The following is a 24,640-nucleotide window of genomic DNA, read 5'->3' on the forward strand; positions in this document are numbered from 1 at the left end:
GAAAGATTAGTTAGAAAGAAAGAAAGAAAGAAGAAAGATTAGTAAGAAAGAAAGAAAGAAAGAAAGAAAGAAAGAAAGAAGAAAGATTAGTTAGAAAGAAAGAAAGAAAGAAAGAAAGAAGAAAGATTAGTTAGAAAGAAAGAAGAAAGATTAGTTAGAAAGAAAGAAGAAAGATTAGTTAGAAAGAAAGAAAGAAAGAAAGAAAGAAAGAAAGATTAGTTAGAAAGAAAGAAAGAAAGATTAGTTAGAAAGAAAGAAAGAAAGAAAGAAGAAAGATTAGTTAGAAAGAAAGAAAGAAAGAAGAAAGATTAGTTAGAAAGAAAGAAAGAAAAAGAAAGAAAGAAAGAAAGAAAGAAAGAAGAAAGATTAGTTAGAAAGAAAGAAAGAAAGAAGAAAGATTAGTTAGAAAGAAAGAAAGAAAGAAGAAAGATTAGTTAGAAAGAAAGAAAGATTAGTTAGAAAGAAAGAAAGATTAGTTAGAAAGAAAGAAGAAAGATTAGTTAGAAAGAAGAAATATTAGTTAGAAAGAAAGAAAGAAGAAATATTAGTAAGAAAGAAAGAAAGAAAGAAAGAAAGAAAGAAGAAAGATTAGTTAGAAAGAAAGAAAGAAAGAAGAAAGATTAGTTAGAAAGAAAGAAAGATAGATTAGTTAGTAAGAAAAAAAGAAAAAAGAAATATTAGTTAGAAAGAAAGAAAGACAGAAAGAAAGAAGAAAGATTAGTTAGAAAGAAAGAAGAAAGATTAGTTAGAAAGAAATAAAGAAAGAAGAAATATTAGTTAGAAAGAAAGAAAGAAGAAATATTAGTTAGAAAGAAAGAAAGAAAGAAAGAAAGAAGAAAGATTAGTTAGAAAGAAAGAAAGAAAGAAGAAATATTAGTTAGAAAGAAAGAAAGAAAGAAGAAAGATTAGTTAGAAAGAAAGAAAGAAAGAATTAGTTAGAAAGAAAGATTAGTTAGAAAGAAAGAAAGAAAGAAAGAAAGAAGAAATATTAGTTAGAAAGAAAGAAAGATTAGTTAGAAAGAAAGAATTAGTTAGAAAGAAAGATTAGTTAGAAAGAAAGAAAGAAAGAAAGAAAGAAAGAAGAAAGATTAGTTAGAAAGAAAGAAAGAAAGAAAGAAAGAAAGAAAGAAAGAAAGAAGAAAGATTAGTTAGAAAGAAAGAAAGAAGAAAGATTAGTTAGAAAGAAAGAAAGAAAGAAAGAAAGAAAGAAAGAAGAAAGATTAGTTAGAAAGAAAGAAGAAAGATTAGTTAGAAAGAAAGAAGAAAGATTAGTTAGAAAGAAAGAAAGAAAGAAAGAAAGATTAGTTAGAAAGAAAGAAAGAAAGATTAGTTAGAAAGAAAGAAAGAAAGAAAGAAGAAAGATTAGTTAGAAAGAAAGAAAGAAAGAAGAAAGATTAGTTAGAAAGAAAGAAAGAAAAAGAAAGAAAGAAAGAAAGAAAGAAGAAAGATTAGTTAGAAAGAAAGAAAGAAAGAAGAAAGATTAGTTAGAAAGAAAGAAAGAAAGAAGAAAGATTAGTTAGAAAGAAAGAAAGATTAGTTAGAAAGAAAGAAAGATTAGTTAGAAAGAAAGAAGAAAGATTAGTTAGAAAGAAGAAATATTAGTTAGAAAGAAAGAAAGAAGAAATATTAGTTAGAAAGAAAGAAAGAAAGAAAGAAAGAAAGAAGAAAGATTAGTTAGAAAGAAAGAAAGAAAGAAGAAAGATTAGTTAGAAAGAAAGAAAGATAGATTAGTTAGTAAGAAAAAAAAGAAAAAAGAAATATTAGTTAGAAAGAAAGAAAGACAGAAAGAAAGAAGAAAGATTAATTAGAAAGAAAGAAGAAAGATTAGTTAGAAAGAAATAAAGAAAGAAGAAATATTAGTTAGAAAGAAAGAAAGAAAGAAGAAATATTAGTTAGAAAGAAAGAAAGAAAGAAAGAAAGAAGAAAGATTAGTTAGAAAGAAAGAAAGAAAGAAGAAATATTAGTTAGAAAGAAAGAAAGAAAGAAGAAAGATTAGTTAGAAAGAAAGAAAGAAAGAATTAGTTAGAAAGAAAGATTAGTTAGAAAGAAAGAAAGAAAGAAAGAAGAAATATTAGTTAGAAAGAAAGAAGAAAGATTAGTTAGAAAGAAAGAAAGAAAGAATTAGTTAGAAAGAAAGATTAGTTAGAAAGAAAGAAAGAAAGAAAGAAAGAAGAAAGATTAGTTAGAAAGAAAGAAAGAAAGAAAGAAAGAAAGAAGAAAGATTAGTTAGAAAGAAAGAAAGAAGAAAGATTAGTTAGAAAGAAAGAAAGAAAGAAAGAAGAAAGATTAGTTAGAAAGAAAGAAAGAAAAAGTAAAAAAGAAAGAAAGAAAGAAAGAAAGAAAGAAAGAAGAAAGATTAGTTAGAAAGAAAGAAGAAAGATTAGTTAGAAAGAAAGAAAGAAAGAAAGATTAGTTAGAAAGAAAGAAAGAAGAAATATCAGTTAGAAAGAAAGAAAGAAATATTAGTTAGAAAGAAAGAAAGAAAGAAAGAAAGAAAGAAGAAATATTAGTTAGAAAGAAAGAAAGAAAGAAAGAAAGAAGAAAGATTAGTTAGAAAGAAAGAAAGAATTAGTTAGAAAGAAAGATTAGTTAGAAAGAAAGAAAGAAAGAAAGAAAGAAGAAAGATTAGTTAGAAAGAAAGAAAGAAAGAAATAATTAGTTAGAAAGATTAGTTAGAAAGAAAGAAAGAAAGAAAGAAAGAAGAAAGATTAGTTAGAAAGAAAGAAAGAAAGAAAGAAAGAAGAAAGATTAGTTAGAAAGAAAGAAAGAAAGAAAGAAAGAAGAAAGATTAGTTAGAAAGAAAGAAAGAAAGAAAGATTAGTTAGAAAGAAAGAAAGAAAGATTAGTTAGAAAGAAAGAAAGAAGAAATATTAGTTAGAAAGAAAGAAGAAATATTAGTTAGAAAGAAAGAAAGAAAGAAAGAAGAAATATTAGTTAGAAAGAAAGAAAGAAAGAAAGAAAGAAGAAATATTAGTTAGAAAGAAAGAAAGAAAGAAAGAAAAAGAAAGAAAGAAAGAAAGAAAGAAAGAAAGAAAGAAAGAAAGAAAGAAGAAAGATTAGTTAGAAAGAAAGAAAGAAAGAATTAGTTAGAAAGAAAGATTAGTTAGAAAGAAAGAAAGAAAGAAAGAAAGAAAGAAAGAAAGAAAGAAAGAAAGAAGAAAGAATAGTTAGAAAGAAAGAAGAAAGATTAGTTAGAAAGAAAGAAAGAAAGAAAGAAAGAAGAAAGATTAGTTAGAAAGAAAGAAAGAAAAAGAAAGAAAGAAAGAAAGAAAGAAGAAAGATTAGTTAGAAAGAAAGAAAGAAAGAAAGAAAGAAAGAAAGAAAGAAGAAAGATTAGTTAGAAAGAAAGAAGAAAGATTAGTTAGAAAGAAAGAAGAAAGATTAGTTAGAAAGAAAGAAAGAAAGAAAGAAAGAAAGAAGAAAGATTAGTTAGAAAGAAAGAAAGAAGAAAGATTAGTTAGAAAGAAAGAAAGAAAGATTAGTTAGAAAGAAAGAAAGAAAGAAGAAAGATTAGTTAGAAAGAAAGAAAGAAAGAAGAAAGATTAGTTAGAAAGAAAGAAAGAAAAAGAAAGAAAGAAAGAAAGAAAGAAAGAAAGAAAGAAAGAAGAAAGATTAGTTAGAAAGAAAGAAAGAAAGAATTAGTTAGAAAGAAAGATTAGTTAGAAAGAAAGAAAGAAAGAAAGAAAGAAAGAAGAAAGAATAGTTAGAAAGAAAGAAAGAAGAAAGATTAGTTAGAAAGAAAGAAAGAAAGAAAGAAGAAAGATTAGTTAGAAAGAAAGAAAAAGAAAGAAAGAAAGAAAGAAAGAAAGAAAGAAGAAAGATTAGTTAGAAAGAAAGAAAGAAAGAAAGAAAGAAAGAAAGAAAGAAAGAAAGAAGAAAGATTAGTTAGAAAGAAAGAAGAAAGATTAGTTAGAAAGAAAGAAGAAAGATTAGTTAGAAAGAAAGAAAGAAAGAAAGAAAGAAAGAAAGAAAGAAAGATTAGTTAGAAAGAAAGAAAGAAGAAAGATTAGTTAGAAAGAAAGAAAGAAAGATTAGTTAGAAAGAAAGAAAGAAAGAAGAAAGATTAGTTAGAAAGAAAGAAAGAAGAAAGATTAGTTAGAAAGAAAGAAAGAAAGAAAGAAAGAAAGAAGAAAGATTAGTTAGAAAGAAAGAAAAAGAAAGAAAGAAAGAAGAAAGATTAGTTAGAAAGAAAGAAAGAAAGAAGAAAGATTAGTTAGAAAGAAAGAAAGAAAGAAGAAAGATTAGTTAGAAAGAAAGAAAGAAAGAAAGAAAGAAGAAAGATTAGTTAGAAAGAAAGAAAGAAAGAAGAAAGATTAGTTAGAAAGAAAGAAAGAAAGAAAGAAAGAAGAAAGATTAGTTAGAAAGAAAGAAAGAAGAAATATTAGTTAGAAAGAAAGAAAGAAAGAAAGAAAGAAAGAAGAAATATTAGTTAGAAAGAAAGAAAGAAAGAAAGAAAAAGAAAGAAAGAAAGAAAGAAAGAAAGAAGAAAGATTAGTTAGAAAGAAAGAAAGAAAGAATTAGTTAGAAAGAAAGATTAGTTAGAAAGAAAGAAGAAAGATTAGTTAGAAAGAAAGAAAGAAAAAGAAAGAAAGAAAGAAAGAAAGAAGAAAGATTAGTTAGAAAGAAAGAAAGAAAGAAAGAAAGAAAGAAAGAAAGAAGAAAGATTAGTTAGAAAGAAAGAAGAAAGATTAGTTAGAAAGAAAGAAGAAAGATTAGTTAGAAAGAAAGAAAGAAAGAAAGAAAGAAAGAAGAAAGATTAGTTAGAAAGAAAGAAAGAAGAAAGATTAGTTAGAAAGAAAGAAAGAAAGATTAGTTAGAAAGAAAGAAAGAAAGAAGAAAGATTAGTTAGAAAGAAAGAAAGAAAAAGAAAGAAAGAAAAAGAAAGAAAGAAAGAAAGAAAGAAAGAAAGAAAGAAAGAAAGAAAGAAGAAAGATTAGTTAGAAAGAAAGAAAGAAAGAAGAAAGATTAGTTAGAAAGAAAGAAAGAAAGAATTAGTTAGAAAGAAAGAATAGTTAGAAAGAAAGAAAGAAAGAAAGAAAGAAAGAAAGAAAGAAGAAAGAATAGTTAGAAAGAAAGAAAGAAGAAAGATTAGTTAGAAAGAAAGAAAGAAAGAAAGAAGAAAGATTAGTTAGAAAGAAAGAAAGAAAGAAGAAAGATTAGTTAGAAAGAAAGAAAGAAAGAAAGAAAGAAAGAAAGAAGAAAGATTAGTTAGAAAGAAAGAAAGAAAGAAAGAAAGAAAGAAAGAAAGAAGAAAGATTAGTTAGAAAGAAAGAAAAAGAAAGAAAGAAAAAGAAAGAAAGAAAGAAAGAAAGAAAGAAAGAAGAAAGATTAGTTAGAAAGAAAGAAAGAAAGAAGAAAGATTAGTTAGAAAGAAAGAAAGAAAGAAGAAAGATTAGTTAGAAAGAAAGAAAGAAAGAAAGAAAGAAGAAAGATTAGTTAGAAAGAAAGAAAGAAGAAAGATTAGTTAGAAAGAAAGAAAGAAAGATTAGTTAGAAAGAAAGAAGAAAGATTAGTTAGAAAGAAAGAAAGAAGAAAGATTAGTTAGAAAGAAAGAAAGAAAGATTAGTTAGAAAGAAAGAAAGAAAGAAAGAAGAAAGATTAGTTAGAAAGAAAGAAAGAAAGAAAGAAGAAAGAATAGTTAGAAAGAAAGAAAGAAAGAAAGAAGAAAGATTAGTTAGAAAGAAAGAAAGAAAGAAAGAAGAAAGATTAGTTAGAAAGAAAGAAAGAAAAAGAAAGAAAGAAAGAAAGAAAGAAAGAAAGAAGAAAGATTATTTAGAAAGAAAGAAAGAAAGAAAGAAAGAAAGAAAGAAAGAAAGAAAGAAAAAAGAAAGATTAGTTAGGAAGAAAGAAAGAAAGAAAGAAGAAAGATTAGTTAGAAAGAAAGAAAGAAAGAAAGAAAGAAAGAAAGAAGAAAGATTAGTAAGAAAGAAAGAAAGAAAGAAAGAAGAAAGATTAGTTAGAAAGAAAGAAAGAAAGAAAGAAAGAAGAAAGATTAGTTAGAAATAAAGAAGAAAGATTAGTTAGAAAGAAAGAAAGAAAGAAAGAAAGAAAGAAAGAAAGATTAGTTAGAAAGAAAGAAAGAAGAAAGATTAGTTAGAAAGAAAGAAAGAAAGAAGAAAGATTAGTTAGAAAGAAAGAAAGAAAGAAGAAAGAATAGTTAGAAAGAAAGAAAGAAAAAGAAAGAAAGAAAGAAAGAAAGAAAGAAAGAAAGAAAGAAAGAAAGAAGAAAGATTAGTTAGAAAGAAAGAAAGAAAGAAAGAAGAAAGATTAGTTAGAAAGAAAGAAAGAAAGAAAGAAGAAAGATTAGTTAGAAAGAAAGAAGAAAGATTAGTTAGAAAGAAGAAATATTAGTTAGAAAGAAAGAAAGAACGAAAGAAAGAAAGAAAGAAAAAAGAAAGATTAGTTAGAAAGAAAGAAAGAAAGAAAAAGAAAGAAAGAAAGAAAGAAAGAAAGAAGAAAGATTAGTTAGAAAGAAAGAAAGAAAGAAGAAAGATTAGTTAGAAAGAAAGAAAGAAAGAAAGAAAGAAAGAAAGAAGAAAGATTAGTTAGAAAGAAAGAAAGAAAGAAAGAAGAAAGATTAGTTAGAAAGAAAGAAAGAAAGAAAGAAAGAAGAAAGATTAGTTAGAAAGAAAGAAAGATTAGTTAGAAAGAAAGAAAGATTAGTTAGAAAGAAAGAAGAAAGATTAGTTAGAAAGAAGAAATATTAGTTAGAAAGAAAGAAAGAAGAAATATTAGTTAGAAAGAAAGAAAGAAAGAAAGAAAGAAAAAAGATTAGTTAGAAAGAAAGAAAGAAGAAAGATTAGTTAGAAAGAAAGAAAGATAGATTAGTTAGTAAGAAAAAAAGAAAAAAGAAATATTAGTTAGAAAGAAAGAAAGAAAGAAAGACAGAAAGAAAGAAGAAAGATTAGTTAGAAAGAAAGAAGAAAGATTAGTTAGAAAGAAAGAAAGAAGAAAGATTAGTTAGAAAGAAAGAAAGAAAAAGAAAGAAAGAAAGAAAGAAAGAAAGAAAGAAAGAAAGAAAGAAAGAAGAAAGATTAGTTAGAAAGAAAGAAAGAAAGAAAGAAAGAAAGAAAGAAAGAAGAAAGATTAGTTAGAAAGAAAGAAGAAAGATTAGTTAGAAAGAAAGAAGAAAGATTAGTTAGAAAGAAAGAAAGAAAGAAAGAAAGAAAGAAAGAAGAAAGATTAGTTAGAAAGAAAGAAAGAAGAAAGATTAGTTAGAAAGAAAGAAAGAAAGATTAGTTAGAAAGAAAGAAAGAAAGAAGAAAGATTAGTTAGAAAGAAAGAAAGAAAGAAAGAAGAAAGATTAGTTAGAAAGAAAGAAAGAAAGAAAGAAGAAAGATTAGTTAGAAAGAAAGAAAAAGAAAGAAAGAAAAAGAAAGAAAGAAAGAAAGAAAGAAAGAAAGAAAGAAAGAAAGAAAGAAAGAAAGAAGAAAGATTAGTTAGAAAGAAAGAAAGAAAGAAGAAAGATTAGTTAGAAAGAAAGAAAGAAGAAAGATTAGTTAGAAAGAAAGAAAGAAAGAAAGAAAGAAAGAAAGAAAGAAGAAAGATTAGTTAGAAAGAAAGAAAGAAGAAAGATTAGTTAGAAAGAAAGAAAGAAAGATTTTGATGGTCTTTATTTTGATGGTCCCCTTTAGACATTCTGTTAACGGAGTAACATTGCATCTACATGTCAACTAACTCTCATTACAGCATTAGTAGACCGTCTACTACCGTCTGCAGCGTGGAAGTAGGTTCTTGTGTGGATGTAGGTTCTTGTGTGGATGTAGGTTCTTGTGTGGATGCCACACTGTCCTCAACTTCAGGCTCCTGTACGTCTGGAATAAAGTCATCTGAGTGCAAAAAAAAAAGTTTGAGGAAAAATACAAATCAAAATATAAACTAAGGATCAATTATGCATAACATTTGTGTCATGGTGACATAAAAAGCGATGATCAACAGTACAAGTTTATAAATATTCAGTATATGGCACGAGTCTTGCAGATGATATGTATTGTGAAAAGCGCTATACATAAACAAATCGTGTTGAACAACAAATTACACATGGTTTCCATAATTCTTCAATACAGTGGTAGAGAGAGCCGGTTTAAATTAGACTTGCATTCACACTGGGAGCACAATTTAAATGTATGCCCTTGGCAGATACTTTCTCCCCAAAGCAACTTACAGAACACATTACAGTGGCAATAGCGCTGGAGCAATGGGATGAATCATCTTGCTAAAGGACACAATTGTTGTGGAGATCAACTACCTTTGGATAACTATACCTGTGGTGTAGCTTACTGTGCCACACAATCAACTGGAAACAATGTCAAACATTACCCACATGTAACAGGCAGCATGTCAAAAACATGTCAACTATTAATTTAAACTAAAAGGTTATATTAATGCAACATCCAAATATGTGCAATCCTGTAATGATTGTGCAATAACATCTACATTTAATTGTCTAATTTAAATGAGAGATCTTTCATAACCAATTTTTTTTAAATCATACAAACATACCTTCCTCTTGGGAACACCCATCCATGTCAACAGTCTCTAAAACAGCAAGTAATAGAATATGAATGAGCTGTAAACCTGAAACTGCAATCAATCTGTCAAGAGTATACAAAATGGCTACATAAATAGCCGAATAGACTAAAATTATCAAGTTAGTCAGATTATAACAATAAAACCTGCCCTCTTCTTCAGTATGTTGAGGTCAAATACTTCAACTCTGTTATAATCAATTCTATTCTATTACTTATCAAATACTATCTGCTATTCTAAAAGAGAACGATTTATAGATGGACAATGCTGTGCTTTTTAACTTTCCTTAAAGGGATACTTCACCGTTTTTTTCATATTAAACTATGTTATTCCCTTAACTAAGACACTTGCTTGACCCCAAAGGAGTTCAATAAATCTGTAAACGCAGCCCCTAACACATAATTTAAATTATCTACGTGCATGTTAAAATCTCCAACAATTAATGCTTTATCGACGTTGACCAATAGATCTGAGAGAAAATCTGCAAACTCTTTTAGGAAATCAGCGTAAGGCCCTGGCTAGAGATAATAGGGATTTTTTTCTTATATCTGAGAGCGTAACATTTAATACAAGTACTTCAAACGAATTAAACTTGTCACCTGTTTTCGCGTTCAGACGCGACGTAGGTGTGCTAGTGATAAGTGCTAGTGACAGTTACACAAGTAGTATAACTACTCGTGTAACTGTTTTTAAATAGGGAAAACATTGATGTGTTTGGTCACTTCTAAATTTGATGTGTTTGGTCACTTCTAAATTCATTGCTGTTAGATACCATTGAATATACTGGGCTAAGCTAAGTGCTATCAAAGTGTCATGGCGCGCCAGAGCGATTAAGTGCATGCACTGAGATGAAAGAGGTATGTATCAACTCGTCTTAGTTAAGGGAATAACAGTTTAATATGAAAAAACGGTGGAGTATCCCTTTAATAATAAAAAAGACTTAATACCAGTCACATCAAGCTGAATTTCATCCAGATTCTTCCCCTTGTATTCTCCTAGCCGTCCCTGTTCCAGCGCTAGAAGAACTTTGCTTATTTTAGCAAGCTGGAGGGTGCCCTCTGGAAGGCGGTAGTGCTTTCTGTGGACCTCAATGTTATGCCCAAGGAAATCTGCCAATTGGTCAAGTTCTGTAGTCTTGAGATTCAGAACAGTAGACAGAGTAGCAATGTGTTTCCTAAGTTTTGTTGAGGTTATTGCTTTGGGGTGTTTGATGTCATCACATTCGTTCACAAACTGCCTAATGCAATCGGAACCCCTCAAATAATGGACAGAGAGAGGCAATGCAAACAAGTATCCGTTTTCACTCAGTACTCCACATTCTTCTCGCTTTTCAGTCAGAGTATCGAGCGATTCTCTCATGACCGGGGTCAGGAGAACAGGGACTTTCCTTCCTCTCTTTCCTACTATGGCAATCCGAACAAAATGTTTGCAAAGCTTCTGCTCAAGTGCTGTAAGGGCTAGGTTAACATCTTCGTGTGTCTCTGATGTATCCTTTGACAGGAACGCCGACAAGGACATTCGGGATACTTCTCCTGCTCTTCGTCGGTTGAAGAGGATAACTTGCGCCAGGGTCACTTTAGCAAGGTCCTTCCAGTTCAAGGGAGAAGGCTCTTCTTGCAGGGCATTCAATTGCTTCTGCTGTTTCTCGGACAAATTGAAATGAAGTCTGTGGACATCTTGTGTGAATGGTAGAATCTGAGGAGAATTCCACTTTGTCTGGTTAAGCTGAGTTAGCGCTTGGCTTGCAATGTCAAATTTCCAACTTTCTTGGTATAGCAGTGCAAATTCCTCAGCATCTTTGGTAGTCTGTGTATCTTTCATCTTCAATCCTTCAGATTTGATAAACATGGCTAAAGCATGCAAGCCATGTCCAACTTTGCGAGCAAGAGACGGACGTTTATATTTGCCAGTTTCACCATTGAATCCAGCTAGGCATCTTGCAGCCGAGACAACATGGTTGTACTTTTCAGGCTTTATGAGTTCTTTGATTGTCTTCACATGTGTCAACTTTTTTGCTTCCAGTACCAGTCTGCCAAGCTCTCTCAGTTTTTGTCGAATATATTGGTGCTGGCTTATTACATACTCATTCTTTCTGAACTGTCTGTAACCATACTCAAGAATGTAGGGGTCTTCCTTAATAGCAACTGCAACCTCATCCTGATTCATACCACTTAAGAACTTCCAGTACGCGTCGCTAAATCCAATTGGAGCAGGTTCAGCAAATGCACACAAAGCTTGAACTCTTGTTTTACCTCATTTAGATGTCTTACCCTGAGGCTTGAAATTACAGACCTGAAAATGACGCCACATCACTCTTTTTCGGAACATTCCGTAGCAATAAACACAGTGCATGAATTCTTGTCCATCTGTCATTTTCTTTGGCTGCTTCCATGGGATGAGTTTGCCTTTGCGACTCTCCAAAACTTGAGTGTTGTGTTCAAAGTTACCCTTGTTATCCAACTGTCGTCGCCTTTCTTTTGAATTCTTTGGCAAGCTTAATGCCTTTGCGACCTCAACCACATCGCTGTGTCTACGCGACAAGTGTCTTGACATTTTCTGAACTACCTGTCCACAATACAAGCAGTGATGTTTTTTATTATATCTTCTGGAACCATCCTCCTTCTTTAAAACTGGATTAACAAAGATCGATGGCTCTTCTTCAGGTGTCATTGAAACACTCGTCTCCTTGTGTTTTCCTTCTAGGGTATCAGGAAATCTTTGTACCGAGTCATGACTTGTTTCAAATCTTCTGCTCTGACTGGACTTAAATCGACTCTGACTTGAAGACTCACTTTTGTTCTGACTGGACTTAAATCGGCTCTGACTTGAAGACTTGTTTCTGCACTGACTAATGGATGACATTTTGACATTCTTCCTTTTATTTTCCAGGGATAACTCCAAGCTGCAGTCACTGTCATTGCTTTCCTCCCTGGGATTTGGATTATACTCATCTTCACTATCGCAACATGAGTCATCGGATTCTACAAGACTCCTTTGAATCTTTCAAAAAAGAAAAGTTAAAAAGGATTAGTCCCCCCAAAAAAGACCAAAAAAAAGAAATTTTCTCACCTTCATCCCTGATATGCATGACTATTGTTCAGTGACCTTTCATAACATGACTGAAATAAATACACAACTCGTTTTGACCAGCAGTTATGGACTACTGTAAGAAACGTCTTTAACATGGATTTATAGAACAGAGCGTTTTCTTTCAATTGTATCGACATGGATTATCATTAATCAAGTTTTGAAAATGGTGGTTACCATCGGCTTCCATTCCATGTCTCAATATCTAAAAGTTTATTTTCTTAAACTGTATTCATGTGAGCAAAAAAGGTCATGCACATCTGGAATGGGATAGAGTAATTTGAGAATTCTTACATTTTAATCCTTTAGTATGATAAACTGACCATTGCATATTGGGATGACGTACATTCTATAGGGGCGTTAAGTAAAATGTAGATTAAGTTTAATCCAAGTAAATGAAATTAGAAACGTACTGTTGATAACGATTAGACCAAGAGCCTAAAAACAAGAGAATATAGAGAAAAGCATAAAAAGGCACACCCCTATCAATATTATTTGGAGAAACAATTGACTGGCATCAGGTAGGGATGCTCCGATACCACTTTTTTCAGAACCGATCCAATACCAAAAATTCAAAGTATCGATCGATACCGATGCCGATCCGATACCAACACAGTTTTTTTTAAATCAAGTAGAATTTATGTAACTCTTTGTGTGTTGAACTCTGATAAGCACTCTTTTGTGTGTTAAACACAATCTACTTAATACAGACAACTTCATTATAAAGAAAAACTAATTCAAAAAATATATGATCATAATCTATGACAAAAATGCTATTATAAACTAGATTAGTGGATAATTCAGCAGTAAAATTTAGTCTAGAAAAATCACGAGTCGACAATAATTGTATAAAATCTGAACATTTAGTGAAAAAAACAAATAAGAGACAATAAATGTAACACTAAATCTGGTAAAACGTTACACATTGCTCTTTGTATTGTTGTAAAATACATTCATGAAAAACAAGATAAAAATCAAAAAGATAAATTATTTTATAGCTATAGGCTACTATAAAATTGAAACATGTTTTAAATGTATAGCACTGCTGTTTAATGAGGCAGCAACATATGATAGATAGAACAGAACAAGAAAGGCTATTAATAATCTTTCATTGCGTCACTGTATTATGATTATGAAAGGCTGCAATACAGTGCGGCACAAAGCGCTTATGCGCATCCCGAGCGCAGAATGATGCGCTTGAAGCAACACGGAGTCGCGCGTCGAGTCCGCATTGAAAAGTTCAAAGCACAAACGAAAGACATATCGCCTAGTGTATTATACAGTATCTATCTATGCAATAGTTTATTGAGCCTTTTCTTTTAACAGTTTTAAATTTTAGTTACTGTGCGCGTGAAGAACAATTATAGTGCAGCTGACTCCAGTGTTGTGATCTAACAGACACCCGGCCGGTAGAAAGTAACAGGATTAAGTTACAGCAATAAAGTCTAGCAAGATAAAGTTGTTTTATGCAAAACCATAGAGCTTTATCTACAGATCAAGTATAATAAGAGTAACATTGAATCATCTTGGAGAGGGTTTCATCATGTTGACTGACTCGTAACCGAAGGCGACGCGCTGTTTGAATGCTGAATGCAGAAAAGTTAGTTCATACTTTCATGACCTCGAGACTAGATTACTGTAATGCTTTATTAGCTGGCTGTCCTACATCCTCAATTAACAAGCTACAGTTAGTGCAAAATGCAGCTGCTAGAGTTCTTACTAGATCAAGAAAATATGATCATATAACACCTATTTTATCATCTCTACACTGGTTACCTATTAAGTTACGTATCAATTACAAAGTATTCCTACTGACCTATAAAGCCCTAAATGGTTTAGCTCCTGTGTATTTAACAGACCTTCTATCGCCATACAATCCATCGCGCTCTTTAAGATCACTAAATTCGAGGCTTCTGGTCATTCCTAGGATATCTAAGTCCACTAAAGGAGGGAGGGCGTTCTCGCATTTAGCTCCTAAACTCTGGAATAGCCTTCCTGATATTGTACGAGCCTCAGACTCGCTGTCCCAGTTTAAAACTAGATTAAAGACGCATCTCTTTAACCAAGCATTCACTTAATGCTTAACCTTTGATACTGCTGAATCGGTTCGAATGCATTAACATTATGAACATCAGCTATGCTAATTATTTCCCATCTGCCTTTCTGCTGTTATCTCGGGACGCTAGTCCCGAGGTAAATAGCGTTCGTCAGCTCCAGTTTGTATCCAGCCTCTCACGGAGACTTCAGATGCCCCAACGCCTGTGAAGAGACGACTCGACGCCTGTGAAGAGACGACTCAAAGCCGGCGATATGTTATGCCATAAATTAATACTTGATTAACTAACTGTATTTTTCTATGTACATTTCCGAAATGCAATTTCTGTAAAGCTGCTTTGAGACAATGTGTATTGTGAAAAGCGCTATACAAATAAATTTGAATTGAATTGAATTGAATTGAATGGAGAATGACTGACATGGCTTAAGAACACTTGTAATATAGTGCACGAAAACTTTATGGTGCTTTATAAAGTTTTTGTGCCTTTTGTGGGGCTTAACAATAACACAGAATAGTAGGCTATACGCACAATATCGGATTTGGATCGGCCTCGTCTGACCGATACCCGATCCGGCAAAAATGGCAGTATCGGACCCGATACGAATATCGGATCGGAGCATCCCTAGCATCAGGTAAATGAGTGAAATAACTAAAGTTACTAGTACTATAGTTTGACTATAAACTATTTAAGGCTCAAGTTTCTGGAGATGTGCATTTGACTCCTCTCTAGTCGCATCACAGGCTATAAAAATATTTAAAAAAAAATGTATTTTATTAATGTTTACCTTTATCGTTACACAAAGCTGTTAGATCGAGTTCCAATATGAACAAAGTTTTCACTTATTACGTGAGGAGAGTAAAGGCCCCGATATAATCACGGCGAAGTTCTTGTATTTCGCTTGGGGGTAAAATTGTTTTGAAGAACATGATCAGCGGTATGTCGTTAAACATCTGACGCCGCCCACACTGCGTTAGTTAGCACTAACCATTAAGTGATATAATGTATGAAAAAATTAGGCTTACAGGGCGGTGACAGTTTCTCCTCGGCCTTTGTGAAGCCATTTCAGACATAGAAGTGGAAGGCTCATCCATGCTGTCATCACTTGACTCATTAAGAGGAACAGAAAAATCTGGTACTCTATCCATCTGCAAAAAGGGAATTATGTCATGTATGATTATGCATTTTTGTTCACATTCTATGGAAATCTAATACAGGCTAATATTTTGGTAGAAATGTGCCGAGAGTGTCAGAGACATACCAAAATATTTATTGGAACAACTTCATTGTCTGACTGCAGACTAGAATCCTCATCAGTTTCATCTATTATACTCTCATTTGAGTCAATCAGAGGATCAGAAAAATCAGCTACTCCAACCACCTGCAAAAAAGGAGTTTCAATTTCAAGATGTAATACATTTTTGGCTTACATTCTATTAAAATTAGTCACGGGGAAGTACGTTTGAACCATTTATAGAAACAGCAGCATTTTAAAGTACAGTATCTGAGGCATACCTGAATGTTTCCATTCCTCGTCTTCTTTCGAACAACATCACAGTGTGGAGTTGGAGGGTTGTCTTTAATATACTCATCCGTCTCATCACTTTCGGGATAGTTCACTAGGGAAAACCCTTTGATGGTAAATACCTAAATATAATTAAACAAAATAAATACACATTTATACAGTTTATACATTTATACACAGTTAATATTAGCACAAACATGTGGACACGCTACTAATAATAGAAAACATATCTAGGTATGGTACATCTAGGTGTATCTAGGTTGACATTGGAGCGAGCATTTGAGGGGAGCCCCCCATAAAGCCAAGACTAGAAATGTGTGTGTGTGAGGGCCCCATAAGGCCTAGACTAGAAATGTGTGTGTGTTTGAGCTTAACTGTGAATTCATTCGTTTAAGGGGAGGGCCCCATAAAGCCTAGACTAGAAATGTGTGTGTGTGTGAGCACTTGACATGCGCAACGAGGGCGAGACTAGAATAGATTGTGATGACAGAGTCGACGTTACTCCTTTTTCCTGTGTGACGACAGCATCTATGTTGGAGTCATCATGGGAAGAGTGATCTGTTAGGGATGTTTTGGTCTCTAGAACAGAAGTCTGCTGCTTTGGCTCCTGGAAATCATACAAAAAACAACAGAAACCAAAGTTAACAAAAGTTAGCTCATGTGAAAACAGTTTCTCATCTAGCACAGCTGAAATATAAGAGCATATACTCATCTTTTCTAGAGGTAACAGCAACAAATAAGATGTTGCAATGCATTACATCCAAAATACTCATTCTGAACATGCAGCAGCTTGAGAAGTGTTGAATTACACCTGCAATTACACTAGTTTAAATATTGACAGGTGTTGTACCAATGATGTAAAATCACTAAGAGTAAGATCCATACGTGAGGGCCCCATAAAGCCTAGACTAGAAATGTGTGTGTGTGTGAGGGCCCCATAAGGCCTAGGCTAGAAATGTGTGTGTGTGTGTTTGAGCTTAACTGTGAATTCATTTGTTTGAGGGGAGGGCCCCATAAAGCCTAGACTAGAAATGTGTGTGTGGTGTAGGATTACAAATTTATTTAAATGTTTAATTTAGATTTCCAATACAATAGTATTTTATATTGAGAAAGTTTAGAAATGATGAGACCAGGAAATCTCTGCAAACGGTAGGGGTTCCCAGCGGGATATTCCTGACTGTCCCATCTCAGTACGAGAAGGTTAGGCTTTTCCTGTTCTTATTGTTTACCGGGTGAAGAGTCATGCTGAGCAAGTTTGAACACCTGTTAATTTATTACTGAGACCATTTGTCTCATCTCAGTACGAGAAGTCTATGCCTTTCCTGTTCTCATGTCTCAGCTCATTTACATGCTTTGTTCATCACAATGTAATCCCTCCCCCTTGAAATGTATATATGAACTCAATGTATACTGCCTTAGTTAGTTAGACTTCACTTGACTTGGGTACTAAGCAGACTACAGCAAATAAAGAATCCTGCTTAAATAAGTCTGGTGGTTTTCGCTTCTGAGTTTTTCTACACTGAAGAAGGAAGAAGTTTACAACAGTGGGCCCCATAAGGCCTAGGCTAGAAATGTGTGTGTGTGAGCACTTGACATGCAGCACGAGGGCGAGACTAGAATAGATTGTGATGACAGAGTCGACATTACTCCTTTACCTGTGTGACGACAGCATCTTTGTTGGAGTCATCATGGGAAGAGTGATCTGTTAGGGATGTTTTGGTCTCTAGAACAGAAGTCTGCTGCTTTGGCCCCTGGAAATCAGACAAAAAGTTCTAAGAAACAGATCATGCATATGAGATCACATAGCTATGTTAATATACGATTTATAATGAAATACAAATTGTTTATTGTTTATTGTTTATTATTTAGATCCCCATTAGCTACTCCATTAAGCAGCAGCTATTCTTCCTGGGGTCTTAAAATTTTTTAACAAAATATTAACATCAAGGCTGTACAACAATGAAGACAAATACAGAAATGCACACAACATCATCTAAGACATCTAATTCACCCACACACAACACAACACAACACAACACATATACACTAAACATAACATAATATTACAATATAAGCTCTTCTATATACTAAATATTACAGCTGTCCGGGCAAAACACAAAATATGAAAAACACAGTTCAATAACCATAGCTCATTATACAGTCATTATTAATTACATAATTAAAGTTACTCCAAAGTAAATAAATACAATCTCAATCTTTTGGAAAAACTAACATTGTGACTCTCTGAGACCAAAAATAACGGGAGCGAGTTCCATGCCACCATTGCTCTGTAACACGATGTTCTTTGAAGCTGATTTGTTCGACAGACAGGTAACAAGAAACGCCCTTCACTTGATTGACGAGTGGAATAGGTATGAACGTCACTGAAGAAAGTCAATCTTCTATAAATAATTTCAGATGCTTTTGTAATAATTATATTTTTTAAGAATTTGATAAGAGAATAATTAATTCTGCTTCTTACATGAAGCCATGCTAACTGATTGTGCCTATCCCTGATACTTGTTCTAAAAGAACAGTTTAGAACAAGCCGAGATGCTTTATTTTGTGCAATCTGTAATCTATTTAAATTATTCTCTGTAGTTGAGGCCCAAATGATGGAACAATAGTCCAGATGACATAAAACTATTGATTCCACCAGAGTTTTCCGTATACGAAACGGTATGCAATTTCTGCAATGACGAACTACAGCCATACTCCTGCCCATTTTATTCAATATTAATTTTATCTGAGCGTTCCAGGTCAACCTGCTGTCTACAGTCACACCAAGCAATTTGGCCTCCACCACTTGTTCAATTCTCAAACCACCAACTGACAAATTCAAAGCGGGGGAATCTTTTAAAAGATGATTAGATCCCAACATCATACATTTACTCTTCCCAACATTAATCTTTAACTTATTTACTCTGTTCCAATTTTCAATTAATTGTAATTCATTATTTAATACAGTATTAAGTCTGGTAGAGTCATAATCAGACACAAAAATAGTCAAGTCATCTGCATATAGGGCAATAGTGGCACACCTCAAAATAAAAGACAGATCATTAATAAAAATAGAAAATAACAGTGGTCCAAGGCAACTCCCTTGAGGCACTCCACAACGCAAAACCTTTGTATCAGAATAACTACCATTAAACAGTACATTAAACGTCCTATTAGTGAGATAACTATGGATCCATTGGATTGCACACTTTTCAAATCCATAACAACTTAATTTTTCCAATAATAGATCATAATCAATTAAATCAAATGCTGCACTAAGATCGAACATTACAGTACCAACTAATTTTCTATCGTCAATTTCTTGCAATCAATCATCCGTCATCTGAACCAAGGCTGTCGTTGTAGAGTGCCCTTTCTTATAAGCATGTTGATAAAGTGAATTCAATCCATTTTTAGAGAAATATAAATTAATTTGATCATAAAACTATTTTCTCCGTAATCTTACTCAAAATTGGTAGAATACTTATAGGTCTGCTATTTTTCCCAGAAAAATGTTCCCTTCTATTTTTTGGAAGAGGCACAATTTTAGCTTTTTTCCAATCAGCAGGAAAAACACATTTTTCTAAACTTAAATTAATAATATAACATATAGGCTTAGTAATCACATCAGCAACCATCTTTAATAGCTTGACATCCAGTTCCTCAACACCAGGAGGTTTATATCTCATTAACTTTAATATGTTTTCTACTGTAGTAAGACTTACTCTGTCAAATTTAAATGTACATGATTTATAGAGCATAATTGTATTTTTAATTGTCTTAAAAGATAAATCAGAGTATTCCTGTGAGATCATATCTTTTTTTAAATTCTGAACTTTCTTTGTGAAGTAATCTCCTAAATAATTAGCTATATCAGCAGGTTTAGTCAAAAAAGTGTCACCTACATCTAAAAATGTTGGTACATATTTATCTCTCCGGCCTGTTAATTGATTTAATGTATGCCATAATTTATTCCTGTCTAATTTTACTTCCTCAAATTTATATTCATAATAGATCCTCTTTTTTGTTCTGTTTAATTTTGTAACAAAATTGCTTGTACCTTTCCCATATTCCATTATCCCCAGATAAACTTGCCTCTAACTTTAATTTATCTCTTTCCCTCATAAATTCTTTAAGTTCAGCATCTAACCATGGAGAAGCAACGTTTCTTACTGTCATTCGTCTTAATGGAGCATGTTTGTCAACAATTGGCATTAATAAATCTGTAAAAACCTTCAAAGCTAGATCCGGATCTACTACCTCTAATACTTGTGACCAATCCGTATTTCTAATATCAGCACAATAACTGGCCTCATTGAAATATTTAAACATCCGTTTGATTATTATTTTCTGTCCTGGTTTGAGAATTTTAGTTTTTCTGTTAATTGCGATTAAATTATGATCACTAAAGCCAACACAAATTGAGATTGCTTTCGAGCACAAATCAGTTGCATTAGTAAATAGTAAATCTAAGCATGTTTCCGTTTTTGTCCCGTCAACATTATAAAAAATTCTTGTTGGCTTTGTGACCACTTGCGACAAATTACATGTATCGGATATAAACTGTAACTTATTTTTTAATGAGCAATTCTTCGAACTCCAATCAATATTTAGATCACCTAAAAAATAAATCTCCATATCTAAATCACAAACTAAATCCAACATATAACAGATACGATCTAAACAGACTATTGGTGCATTGGGTGGCCTATAGCAGCAACCAACTAAAATAGGCTTTAAGTGTGGTAACTGCACTTCCAACCACAGTGCTTCAACCCCAATACAACCAAGGTCCAGTCTAGTTTTTACTGGTATATGATCCTGAACATAAAAAGCCACTCCTCCTCCATATATATTTCTGTCATATCTATTTAATAGGTATCCATTTACATACAAAAGGGAGTCCTCTATAGTTGCATCTAGATGCGTCTCAGATATTGCCAAAATATGCAAATTATTATTTTCCAAAATTCCAGTAATATCCTGCATCTTATTTCGCAAACTACAAATATTCAAATGAGCTATTTTTAACCCTTTATTTGAGAGTATTTTATCCATCACCATTTTTTATTTTACCCAAACAGTAACTTCTAATTAGACATAGTAAAGAGCTATCAAATGAACAAATTAGACAAAAAAGACACACAACACACAAAGACACACACACCCACACATTAATACAAATGCACCCCCACATTGCCAACATTTGTTAACAGCATATACATTATAATTAGAGCTTCAAAAAGCAGGCATAAATATGTCTAAAGATTAGGTTAAAGTCTGTACCAGCGCTTGACCATCAGTGTTCATTCGTTCTTCCTCGCATCTCAGGTTCGACCATAGTCTTGTAAAATGTCTCTGCAGCTAGGTGATCAGTAAACTTAATAGTTTCTTCATTAAAAGTCAGAATCAAAATAGCTGGATGAATGATCCCGTGTTTCACTCCTGCGCTCCACAACTTGTTCCTAACCTCACGGAAACGTGCCCTGGTCTTCGCCGTCTCCGCAGTGAAGTCAGGAAAAATGCGCAGCTTCATCCCACGAATCTCAAACAGCTTTTCTTTCTTGGCTAAACGTAGAATCTCATCTCTCGTATCCAACCTATGCATCCTTACAATCATTGCGCGCTGACCAGATTTAGCTGCTGAACCGACGCGATGGGCATTTTCCATTTCAGGTGCGCGATGGAGTTTATCCTTAAACAGATCATTAAGCGGACACAAAACTCGTTAGATTCCCCTTCTCAATATCTCGAACCAAGCCGAGAATACGGATGTTATATTTCCGACTATGATTCTCCAAACGATCAGCTTTCTCTTTCAAGTCCGTGTTCTCTTTACGCAAGCTCTCGTTTGCACACTCCAGCGCCGTGACCCTGATCACCATATGGTCAAGCGTTTCCTCAATAGCAGCAACTTTATTGGAACAATCAAACATGTCTTTTTTAACAACATCAAGTTGCGGTTGAAGTTTATCAACAGCCGCAATGATTTCTTCCCATATTATATTTCGAATAAGCTCAGGCAGCTCCTGCATGTTGATATCCTTTCCTGCTGCCATATCAATCTCCGGCACCTGTTCAACGTGGCCAAGTCCACTTAGCTTTGTTTGCGACCTCGTTTTCTTTTTAGACATATCCCAGCTCTCTCATCCGATCACGTCGACCTTTATACTTGACTGACCATCGTTATTAATAAAAAAAAAAAACTTTTAATTACCAGTATTTTCACATATTTGTCTGAGATTGGCGTTCTCCCGATCTGCTCAGCCTTGACGCAGACGCATTGTAGAAAACAGATGTAGCAGTGCTATTCAGCACTTAAAAAAATTTAATAAAATCAGTATAGCTAATATAACCAACTCACCTTTTTACGCCCTGGCCATTGTGAATCACCATAGTTGTATTCGATTTCACTTCCTATTTCAATTTTCTTCACAGCAAATAGACACAAATATGTCCTGTCGTTTACTACGATTTTTTTCATGGTGCAGTTTGGAGATTTGTGGTTGTCATTAATCAATCTTCCAAGGGAGCGGTCTTCTTTTGATGCATCAATACTAAAATAAATAAGAAACCCACCCTTTAGTTGTTGAACTACAATACCAAATTTCACCACCCATAAAATGATTGACAGCAGGGGGACTTCAAGACTTATCATTGGAATTAACTGCTGCGGTCCACCAGCCATGTGCGATTAAAAGATTGGTCCTGCTGTTGGTCATTCATCAGCTACTCAATAATGTGTGTTACATGTCTTCATTAGAATTTTCAACATCTCTACAAAACATGCGTGTTTCCATGCTCACCACCAGTGACGCTTCTGCCACTCAAATTCAAACAGAAATGTGCTCTGTAACTCAGTGTAGTCTCTTGCCCGGCATTCTTCTGCTGAAATGAGTTCACCCCTCTACTCCAAAACAAAAGCTCCGGCTTCCACAGGCTGGGTAGTAAACACTCCTCTTCCTATGAGGACAAACAATTAAAAATACATTTAACTGGAAGTAAAATGTGTTGTCTTAACCCTTCACATACAGATGTGGTATAACTAGTGTTGTCAAAAATATCGATACTGAAATATCTGAACGGTACCAATACTAATTTCGAGTGTGTGCGCACAGAGGGCTGCCCGTCATGGTTCATTGCAATTTAGCTTTTTAAATAGCATAGCATTTATTTACAAAAATACATAATAAATTACATTTTGATGTTTGAAAGCATATTTTTACAGTCTATGTTTGAAAGTCTCTAGGTTTACACCGGCACGCGCATGCCCAGTGTTGGTGAATGGTCACGTGATCCACATTTTCAGTCGTTTTAATGTGGCACGACATCAATTCTAATATGCAGCTAAAACGCTGGTGTGGACTGAGATCGTATTCGTTTTAATTCTCCGTTTCTAAACTAAAACGCAGTAGTGTGGATGGGGTCTGTGATTCAGGTTATTAACTAGAGACCGACCGATATGGATTTTTAGGGGCCGATACCGATAAAAAAAGACAGATACCGATATCGGCCGATATTATGTATGTGTATATTACAATACAGTAGCAATATTATGCATGTGTATTATAGTACAGTACCAGTCAAAAGTTTGGAAACTTTCCTATTGGTGTGCACAAACTTTTGATGGGTACTGTATATAGAATACACAGTATAAACAATAAACAATGTAGGGTTGGGTATCGGTTGGGTTTTATCCGATACCAGTACCTACTCGGTATTTTTTAAACGGTTCCGGTACTTAAACGGTTCTTGAAACGGTACTTAAGAAAACGAAACCGCACACACTTTATCAAAAAATAATACCCTTTTATTTACAGGGCCAAACTGGACACAATATTAACTTAAATCTAAACACACACACACATATAAACACACACACACACACACACACACACACACACACACACACACACACACACACACACACACACACACACACACACTCTGGTGCACTATCTTTGTGGGGACTCTTCATAGGCGTAATGGTTTTTATACTGCACAAACTATTCTGTCTTCTTACACTAACCTGACCCCTAAACCTACCCATCACACAACTTTTTACATTTACAAAAAAACTAATGTTGTATGATTTATAGCCTTGTGTACCTCAATGTGGGTCTCCACAGTGACAGGAGTCCCCATGAGTCTGTGTGTATTCAGGTTTAAGTCCCCACCAGGATAGAAAAACATATACACACTCACACACTGCATACTTCATTATTTAATCACACTGGCTTCACAGCAGGTTGTGTTGGCTGTAGTCAGATGAATTGAGCTGTTTTTTTGTTGTTGTTTTTTTATGTACCAGTGGTCACTCTGCCACATTTACAGCTGAAAAAAAGTAAACTAGGCGTAACGTTTAACAAAATTTCATCTTTAATATGAATTAGTTTGTCTGAATTTTTCATATTTTTTTCTTGTATACTTTTAAGTTCCATTTATTTGGTGCTTTGTTCAATCTCAAACCATTATTTCATTTTTATTATTAAGATGTCAAGATGTACAAGAGTTAACTGTAATCTGGGCAAAACATTAAACTTTGCTGAAATTAAGCGTCTCGCTTTGGTCTACACTGGAAGTGTTTTGTTTGCTCTGCTAAACTATAATTACTAAAACTAAAACTGAAACTAAATAAAATAAAAACTAAATAGAAATGTGTTTGCAAAATAAAAACTAAACTAAAACTAACAAAACCATTAATAAAACTAACTAAAACTAAACTGAAATTTAAAGCAAATTTGAAAACGATATTAAAATAAAAACTAATTTAAAAAAGCTAAACTATAATAACCTTGATGTAGGCCCCATATCTTATTAAATTATAAATATTGTAGTTTATTTATTGTAGCATATTTAAAGTTTTTTCACACAAATTTTAAATTGAAGTGTTCAGTCCAGTTGTTTCAACTGGTTTTGTAGAGTTTTAGAATGTTTGAGCAGTGTGTATGATTGTCAACAATCTGGCATTATCTATGAATATGTGTGTGAAATTGGTTACTGTTTTTTGTTCGCGATTTGTATGGATGACACGCAGCGACATATACAGTATTATCAGCTGTATGATGTGTTTTTACCCTGAAATGTTTAATTTCGAGAGAGACCCGGCACGCGCAGCAAGGGAGACTAAATAAACTTGCTAAAAAGAGATCCAGCGCGAGAGAGAAGCAAAGAAAAACGTATATGTTTTTAATTTATGTTGCTTTGGACTATTTTCTTTTTGTACTGTTTTAATTGTTTAATTTAGCTGCAATTTTTTTGGCAATACAAATTTAAAATGTCACAAGAATAAGATTCTGTGTTTCTTATTTTGCATTGCAAAGGAAATAAACTCTAAACTCGATGCAGCTGTTTTAAATTTAAAAAAAACGGTCCCGACACTTTATTTAAAGCTTGAAATGTTCGATGGGGTTTCAAACTTAAGTAATTTTAGTGTTTTTTTACA

General features: G+C 32.9%; 2 long non-coding RNA genes across 2 annotated transcripts; one reads left to right on the plus strand and one right to left on the minus strand.

Annotated features, from left to right (window-relative positions):
* Positions 1-7,706: 7,706 nt before the first annotated feature.
* On the minus strand, positions 7,707-15,251 carry LOC143718460 (uncharacterized). Its single transcript, XR_013196391.1, has 5 exons — positions 15,186-15,251; positions 14,932-15,051; positions 14,696-14,818; positions 8,503-8,538; positions 7,707-7,814 (listed from the first exon to the last, which is right to left on the minus strand). It is a non-coding gene; the product is annotated as an uncharacterized LOC143718460 (long non-coding RNA).
* A 129-nt stretch (positions 15,252-15,380) lies between these two features.
* Positions 15,381-16,237, plus strand: LOC143718588 (uncharacterized). The gene is made up of 3 exons (XR_013196450.1): positions 15,381-15,557; positions 15,591-15,631; positions 16,198-16,237. It is a non-coding gene; the product is annotated as an uncharacterized LOC143718588 (long non-coding RNA).
* Positions 16,238-24,640: the final 8,403 nt, after the last annotated feature.

The sequence above is a fragment of the Siphateles boraxobius genome, unplaced genomic scaffold (assembly GCF_051911475.1).
Source record: "Siphateles boraxobius isolate OS27281-9 unplaced genomic scaffold, OSU_SipBor_1 61, whole genome shotgun sequence".
Taxonomy (NCBI): domain Eukaryota; kingdom Metazoa; phylum Chordata; class Actinopteri; order Cypriniformes; family Leuciscidae; genus Siphateles; species Siphateles boraxobius.